Below are 9,360 nucleotides of genomic sequence, written 5' to 3' on the forward strand. Positions count from 1 at the left end.
GCAAAGACTACCTCTTGCATAAACAGATTTGTGCCTAACACCAATTTCAGCTGGGTATCACTGAGTATATCTGTAATTCAGTAATTATGGCAAAGTGGTACTGGCCCACTAATAGGCTTTGCACAATATATTGAGGTAACATTCATGATTTAACTAAATGCCTCAAGAAATTCTGAAGCAAGAGCTGAAATTTCATCTGCAACGTAGACATTCGCACCCACAGACACCCACCCTCAGACATTCTGGCATGCCCAGGTATGGGAGCTCAGTGCTTACAACTACTCATAATTCAGTGAACCCTTTAAAAGGTGTTATTATTTAACATGTTTCTACAGCAAAGCACAGGTGTGCACAGTGATTTACAAAAGAACACAGACATGACCACTGCCCTCAGGGATTTGTTATCTAGGTTAGAAGTGACATAAGATAATACAGGAAAAGATGACTTCATGCAAATGGCAGTGCAGATTTATTTTTAAAGAAACATTCTTCAACACAATATATTTGTGTCAGGCCACTGAAATGATTGAAACAAGTTAATTAAAATACTGACCCAGCAGAGAGTCCACTGAGAAGGTCTGATTCTGCAAGGCGATGGCTTTTTAATATTCATGGGCATGGCAGTAGGGGTGACAAAGTATTTGTGAAATCGGGACCATAGCAAAGTCAAATATAATCACAGAATCATAGAATAATTTAGGTTGGAAGGATCCTCTACTGACAGCCAAGGAGAATATCCATTCTGAACTGATTCACTCACTACAGGCTCAAGTCTATAAAATTCACACACAAGAAAATCTCAGTGACTAAAATGGTTTGGTACCAACATACCCTGCTGTTGCGTCCTACTAAATTGGAGCATGAAGTTGACTTGAAAACAAATTTACTTTAAAAATGTGGTAGTACTGTCCTCCATTTCTCTGACAGGTTCAGAGTGGAGTTTTATATTTTGCTGTTTTCTTTTTTTTTTTTTTTAAATGATGTGGCAAGCATATTTTCTATTTCTTAAATCAGAGTGGACAATACTTCCCTTGCTGAGCACCACAAAGATCTCTCAGAAACTTCTAACAGGCCATATTGTAGTGCAACCGCACTATCAAGAGCAAACCTAAAAAAAGAAAAATGTGTGTCCACATACTGTAGCTTCCCTTCCCTTTCTTAAATATTGTTTTTATTTCTCTCTGTGAAATGCCCTTAAAAAAGGGAGCATAATGCATAGGCAAATCCTACACGTAAGAACTGTTATCATGAATAGACTGATGTGATTGAATTATTATAACAACTCCTGGTTCTTCACAGCCCCATTTAATATTAGGAGGTTAGCATACTTTAGGACCCAGTTTCTCTGAGATGCCTTCAGGAGTCCATGCTTTCCGACAAGGGGTGCAAAGAACTTTTTAAAACCGCAGTACTCGGCAAGATGTCTCCAGCTAAGCTTTCACATATTACGATATATCAAACCACTAGTCATCACTGAAAAGAAAAAGCACCAAACATTCAGCAGGGAATCATTAAGTCCCACAATGGGACGTCAGTAGGTCCAGAGGAGAACACAGGCGGGAGACAATCTCTCTGCTCCAGCTATTGCTTCCCACGTACTACTTTGACAGTATTAGCAGTAGCATTGTGAAAACACAGCCGGCTGTGACACTGCACAGGCTTTTCTCAATGGTACAGTGTATCTGGGAACTACCCCCTCATGCTTTGTGCACTGTGCCTTTCTCAAGCCATGCTCTTGTGCATTCTTTAAATGAGTGCTTAGCACCGTGTTCTGATTAAACCTTGACAAAAACAAGCAGTGGTGCTTTTGGATCTAAACTTAATTTCCCCATTTTCTGTAAGAATGAGATACAAATTGTTCGTTAGGGCTGAGTTGGTAAGAAATATTTGTTACAAGAAACATAGTTTTACAGGGGAGAGCCCAAAAATGTCATATTTCTCTGGGCACTTCTAAACACCCTTTCAAAGATCACAGCTAACTTACCAACCTCACAGGACCTGTCCCAGAAAACTCCACCAAGGGACATGCTGCCAAAAGACAGTCAAAAACACAACAGAATTATGCTCACTTTGGAACAGAAATGCTGGCTATTGTTTATGGTTGCCAGGAGTTAACTGAATGTGTTTAGGGGGTAAATTAAGTAAAAAAACCCTGTAAATTGTTGGAAGCCTCATTACAGAAACCACTGTGGAAAGTACCACCAAGTCTTTAGAAAATAACCATGAAATTGGAAAAATGCTTGAAAAAATGTGAAAAGCAGAGGCATAGTAAATAGCTCTTTTTAATAGACATGCTTCCAAAAGTATATAAATAGTGACAGCAAGGAGCTGCAAAAACACAAGTGTGAAATAAATCTGGCTCATGTACAGCCCATTCTAAAAGAAAATTTGACAAACCCACATAAGCAACAGAAAACAATCCAGTTAACAGAGTGATTCTAGACTGATGGCCAAAATCCTGGCACCTCCAACCATAAAATCTTAGTGGGAGTCTAGAGATGAAAAATGCTGAGTAAGAGAAGAATCTGTAAATAAACCATTATGTCATAGCACCACACGTTTTCAGCTTTGAAATCTGCAATGTTCTCTGTCCCAACAATGTGTAATAGGAAATAGCCATAATGAGCAGTCTAGGAAGAAGCTGCTGGAATCATGTGCAACTCCTGCTCTAGCTCTATCTGGATGAAGCAAAATTAAACAAGACTATTTTAGTTAGATTGTAGTAGGAAAAAAAAGATTTTAGAGAGGAAATGGGAAATGAATAAATATTGTAAAGAGAACATTACCAACGTGACCATCAGAAGACTCCATCAGATTTGACCAGAAAGTCTTGCCAGAATAACAGATATTCAATCTGCAGCAGGTTCATCGTTCAGGAGCACATCTGAGCACAGGTGCTACAAGAGGAACCTTATGGCCACGGATGACCATATCTGTTTTTCTGACAACAGGCTACACAGTAATCATTCAGTCGGTACTTTGTCAGTGAGTGGAAGATGAAGAAAAAAAGCTGGTCCGCTACTCAGTGGAGTGGACCCCTGAGGAGAGTGTAAACCAAGGATAACGTCAAGAAGACCAAGGACTTCTTGCATCAGCCTTCGCTAAAAAGGTCAATGGTGAGCAGATGGTTATAGAACTAGTATCATCGACAGAGGAATACCATCTCAGCATTAGATAGAGGGAAGAATTTGTCCAGGTTGAATGCTTTCCAGCTAGCTGTCCCTCATCTCAGAACATTTAATGAAGCCATTTTAGAGCCATTAGTCCTGACAGCCATTAGCACTGAAAAGTTGTGGAGAACTCTAATTAAGAGGAATTGAAAAGACAAATGTATTGCCTTTGTCTAAAAGAAAAAAAGAAAGGAATTATAGGCCCAATCAGCTTAACTTCAGTAAATGAAAAAATATGGGAACAAAAACCCATTTGTAAGCTCATAACTGAGAACAAGGATCTGTCAAGAACAAATCATGTTAAACCAATCTAATTTCCTTCTTCTACCACCCAGGGCCTCAGAGGCAGAGAAGAAGCAGTTTATACCATATATCTTGGACTTAAATGAAGCTTTTGACACTGCTTTATATGACATTCTCGTAAGAAAACTAAGGAAAAGCTAACCAAATGGGTACATACTATCTGGAAATCGTACTTGGAGGGTAGTTATCAAAATGGAAGGATGTACTAACTGGGTTTCCTTTGTGATCTGTGCTGGATCTGGTACCAATCAGTATTATACACTTGACCAAGGGAATAAGCTGTGCACATTGAATTTACAAATGATGTCCATCTGGGAGGGACTGCAAGGAAGTTGGAGGAACTTTGGGTTAAAATTGAAAATTATCATGGAGAAATGGTCTGGAAAAGAAGAAAAAAAAAAAGGAAAAAAAAAGGAGGAGGCGGCAAATCAAAAAGACAAATACATGGGGATCTATACGTGGGAATAATCAGCTGCACGAATGCAAGATGGAAAACATCTGGTGTGATAGCAGCTGCACAGAAGACGACTGCAAACTGAGTACGAGTCAAAAATGTCCTGCTGCTGTGAAAACACCATGCTGGCATGAGTAAACAGGAGTGTAGCATGCGAGACATATGAAGTGCTCCTTCTGCTCTAGCCCAGAGCAGGCAAGGCCTCAGCTGGAGCTCCCTGTCACATCTCCGGCACCGCACCGCACCGCGAGGCACAGGCCAGCCGCTGGGAGAGCCGGGGGAATGATCAGAGCTCCTGAAACGGCTCTGCAAGGACTGACAATGGAACACATCTAGAAAGGGGTGGAAGTCTTTTAATATTTAAAGGCTGCTGCTAGAAGAAGGGAGCAATAGGTTCTTAGCATCTTTAGTAGAGAAAGAAGCAGTGGGTTTGTGTTCAGCAAGACGGTTTCAGGTTAATATTAGTAAAGTGTGTACCAATAGGGGTCCTGAGGCACTGGAATAGACTGTGGAATCCCCACCACTGAAGGTCTTTAAGAACAGGATAAATAAAAAGCTGTTGTGAAGGACACCTCTGGTTTTAGCCTACGTTAGGGTTGAGGGGTGGACCAGAGACACTCCTGAGGTTGCTGCCAGCCCTGCGGTGTTTTTGCTGCTTGTACAAAGTGATTTCAGTGGTCTGTAGTTCTGACATGCAGCACCGGGTATAGTAAATTAAAGGGATAGTGAAAATAAACCAATCCCTGCTTTTAGATTACAAACCACGAAGCCCCTAATTAATTACATTGAAAATGCAAATAGAGAAAGGATCTGCTCCAGACAGTGAGAAAAATCTCACTGACTTGCATTGCCCTTGGATCGAACCCAAAGAGAAGAGCCTGTACTATTTTCCTTGAGAATTGCTAATGAGTGTGTTGAATAAAACACAAAATTACAAAGGAACTAAACTTGTCTGTAAAAGTCTTCATCCAACCCTACTTCGGGTGCTGTTGTCTGAGTTTTAGTTTACTCATCTGGATGTATCTATTGTCTTTTGCCCATAAAAAATGACTCGGCTTTCACTCGCAAAAGAAGACTTGTTGAAAAGGATAGGTTTGGCAAAAAAATCAAACTTCTGCCGTGGTTCATTTCTTCTTACCACTGACCTATATTGTATTGTGTCATATAATCAATCTGGTGTCTTGTGTAAGTACATGAGGAATTTGTTTCGTTCAACAGCAGCGTGTAGTATTTTTTTCTATCATCGTTGATCCAAGGTTTAGCAAATTACTGGCTAAACAGTGTATATTCTACAGTTTAATATTTCAAGTTAAATTACAGTTGTAATAGCTGACATTCAGTGGCAGTCTTATTCATCTAGCTGCTGACATAAGACTTTTCAGAATGATGTGTGGAATAGCAATATTCTCATCTAGTTACTCAGAAAAATAGACGCCTTGCTAATAACTACGAAACAGTTAAATCTTCAACCCTGCACTCACAGCTGAATGATCAAAATATGTATTTAGCATATATGATTCTCAGCTGACTGTGGTTACATGCTGAAACTACGCTGCTGACTATAGGCATGTTAGTGTGTAGTAAACTGTCACAATTATGGAACTTGTAACAATTTCCACATCAGACCATACTAAGTTTAGTGCTCAGCTAGCAGTCTAAAACTTAGTCAGAAATGACATCTAAATCAGGGGTAAAGTATAGGCTGCTCCACCACTCCGACAATGGATAAATAGGCTCCTCTCACCCTACCTGCCAGAAACCACTCATTTTAGGAAGCAATGATCTGATCGATATCTGCCTGTCTGAGCAGCAACTGCCTGCATTACTGGGTATTAGAGCAGCCCTCAGTTAGAACGCAAATGAACTCAAGGAAATGGCAGCAACTCAGACCGGCAGACCACAGGCAAGACTTCTCTCATGGCCTGGCAGATTGCAAGAAGTGACCTTCACCACCTTTGCCAAAGACAAAAGGCTTCACTTAATTAGTACTGGTGGTGATCTCCTGTTGGAGTTATTAGATCAGACAGTTATCAGATCAGACAGTTATTAGATCAGACAGAGTAACATTCACGTTAATCATGAAAACATTCATTCTGTGTGTTGGGAATTAAATCAGAACTGTCGTCTTTGGCACCACAGCAGACATTTCTAAGAGGGAAACCCAAGGGTTGCACAAAAAAGTGTCTTCTCCACCAAAATAAAATCTCAACAGAATTATTCTGGTCTACATAACAGAAAATATTAAAATGTCAAATAAGAGTTTTTCTTCTGAGACACAAATACTGAGCATATATAGTGCCAAATAACTAGGTGACCAGGATACTCACTGGAAAAAGAAAAATCTAGCTTCAAAGTTGGTCAAATCCCAAATCTTCTGCTATTTATAATCTTTCTCCATTTCATGAACATTTTTGGAAAGACTTGTCTCTGTTTTGTTGCAGAACAAGAATTTTTTTGAAATCTCAGAAAATTCCATAAAATGGGATTATTGTTCTCCATTCAGGTATCACAGCAATCGTTACTTAAGTATTTTTAGCCGCCTAACAAAAACTTGCTTAGAACTGCCTCCAAGTGATGACATGCTAATGGAAAGCTTTGTGTACAGCAGACACATTATTTGAGCACAGAGGTTTCCCTCCCTCCTCCATCAGCATTTTCTGATAGACTCTACTGATCCTAGGACTTTAGAGAACTGCTGAGGTAACGCTTACACTGAAGTTCAAGAGAAGTTTTGGAACATCCTCTAGCTAAAAAAACCTAAACCCAAAAAACCTTAATTCTTAGCAGGACAACTTAACATGCAAAAGGAATCAGATTTTCAAGCCAGATCTTACTTCTGAGCCCTTCTTATGTAAGAGCTGCATTGAAACAGAAGAGTAATCTCTTCAGAGAGTCAATATGGTTTCCATTTGGTATTATCCCATGACTTGAGATAATTCCATCACTGCTATAGCTCTCAAGGGGGTGAAGGAAAGATATTTTCCTCTGTTCCTGAAGGTAATCAGGGGTATAATGGGAACGAGGGGGAGCGAAAGGCAGATAACGACAGGATATTCTTTAGTTTTACAAAACTGATCAAGGGAAGCGCCGTGTGAAAACTCACGGACAGGTCACATACACAGTGGCCATGATAAAATGGCTGACCTTCTACTCTGGGTACATGTGGAATGCATTGAGCTTAAACATAAAACATAAGCAACCACTCTCTGGTTAATCTCTGAGTAAATCTACTGAACTCTGTAGCTCACAGCTGCTATGTTCCCTGACAGGAATACGTTTCTGCTTGTTTATAAGCATTTCTACATGTGTTTCAAAGGTGTTTGAACTCAAAAATTTTCCTGGGTCTGATTTGGCACTCTCATTTACTCTCATCCTGAAGAAGAAGAAAAAAGTATCATCTATATATGTAGTTTCTCTTATATCTCATATTTCCAATCTTTCAATTTATAGATTAAGAATAGATTGTTTTGAAAGGAGGTGAAGAAAGAAATCATGCAAGTCAACAGGATACCTTTGAAAACACAGGTCTCAGCTTTCACTTCAGCTGGCAGGTGAAGAAGAGAGGAGTGAATATCGATACGCGTTTTTAGAGAATACACTAGGAACTAGAACAGAGGTTCCCAAACTTTTTTGGATTGCTATCAACCCTCAGAATTTCTTGCGGACCACCAGGCATCGTTATCATCAAACTTTTAATTGAAAACACTATTAAAAACAGTGTTTAATATGGCTCTGCGGATTAGCTGCGAACCCTTTACCGTGGCCTCCTGGACCACCAGTGTTCTGCAGACCACGGTTTGGGAACCACTGAACCAGACTACACACATTGTACACCCCAACAAAACACTTCTGTGTCTGAAAGCAAAGTCAGTCCTTCTACTGCGCGATGTACTCAAATAATACACAAGTCAGTTTAACCTTCTTGGTACTTGAAGAACACAGCACCCTTTTATTTTTCTCTTACCTTAAGTTTCTCTTTTTATTGCTTTGGAGAAAGAAGTAAATGGTGCCAAAAACCAGTTTATGATTGTTTCTTGTAGGATCTTTCTTGTATCCGGCAGCGGTGTAACCTTTCAGGAAGCTATCTATGAAAATAAGAAATATAAAACATAAAAAACCCCACACCATGCACTGGTCATTCCAGAATAGTTATGATATCTGTGAATCCTAAAATAAAAAATTAAAAATAGCTTCTACGCTTTTTGGGTTTTTTCTCCTCTGGAAAATTTGTTCTTTTTTTTCCTTCCCAAATCCGTTAATGATGTTAAAACTCTGTGTGTGGTCATTAAAGCATTTCAGCAACTTTCTGCAAATTCTTTACAGTTATTCTTTGGCTGCGGTATTACAAGATTTTCTGTTTATCACCAGATAAACACACAGAGGAAAATGATGATAGCACTGAAAAGGGAATTTGCAGGGAAACATTATAAACGTGAACAGCAACACACCAAGGGCCACGATCCAGCCCTACATTAAGTCAGTGACAGAGTGCGGTCTCATGTGAGAGGAGGAATGGGCTGTAGCATCCCTTTCGACCGTTCTGCCTCTGTATCTCCTTGCTTACGTGCATCCCACAGGCATCTCAGCCAACCAGTGTCTAGTAAAGAAAGGGGGTTTATTCACCTATCTTCATATACTCAGTATCAACAGCTATAACATGGAATTGGGAATGAGGAACCTTGGCAACTAGTGGCATCACAAAAAAAAAAAAAGAACTTTTTGCTAAAAAAGACTTTTTTCTAAACAAGACTGTGCTTCTATGACTTGTTTTGGAGAGGAAAAAATGCTGCCACAGTACTTCCATACCTCCTGTATGCTCAATAGCCAAGGTAGAGCAGAGGTTTGAGTGAGAGTGGGAGTGGAAAAGGGTCATTCCAGCAAAACTAATACGCAAGAGAAGTCAGCAAGGGAAAGGGGTAGCCTCTACTTTACCTTGAAAGAAAACAAACCCCACCCAGCTCTTGTCTCTATAGGCCTCTCTTGCAATACTTTACACTCAGCATCACTAATGGGCGCTACCGGCGCATTTATAAAGGTGGATTAATAATCTTTCCCATTTGTGTCCTAACCCTCTCGCACATCTGAAAGGGTCTGGTATTTCTTACGTTGTCTGAACACTTTTCTTTTCCCGTGCAGCGCCAACGGTTAGAGGTAACCATTGTTTTCCAGTGAGCATTGCCACCAGTGACTCGCTTATTATTCATCTGATACAGATAAAATTCTAGATTATGTAAAAACAAATTGTATTGCCTCTCCTCACCACTGTCCAGACTCATTGCCAAATTCCCCTCTGGTGAAGGGAGTTAGGCGGGACTGTCATATGGCTGGTGCTTACCTGGGGGAATACGCCCCAGTTGAGCCAAGCATTTTAAATATGTACGTAATTCTGTAAGAATGAGGATTACCCACCAGAAGTAATGCCCTCCTCGCATT

General features: G+C 40.0%; 1 protein-coding gene across 1 annotated transcript in view; it reads left to right on the plus strand.

Annotated features, from left to right (window-relative positions):
• WNT7B (wingless-type MMTV integration site family, member 7B) overlaps positions 1 to 9,360 on the plus strand; it is a 40,247-nt gene that overhangs the window by 18,286 nt on the left and 12,601 nt on the right. The window lies entirely within an intron of this gene.

This window comes from Fulmarus glacialis, unplaced genomic scaffold (assembly GCF_000690835.1).
Source record: "Fulmarus glacialis isolate BGI_N327 unplaced genomic scaffold, ASM69083v1 scaffold13160, whole genome shotgun sequence".
In the NCBI taxonomy this organism is placed as follows: domain Eukaryota; kingdom Metazoa; phylum Chordata; class Aves; order Procellariiformes; family Procellariidae; genus Fulmarus; species Fulmarus glacialis.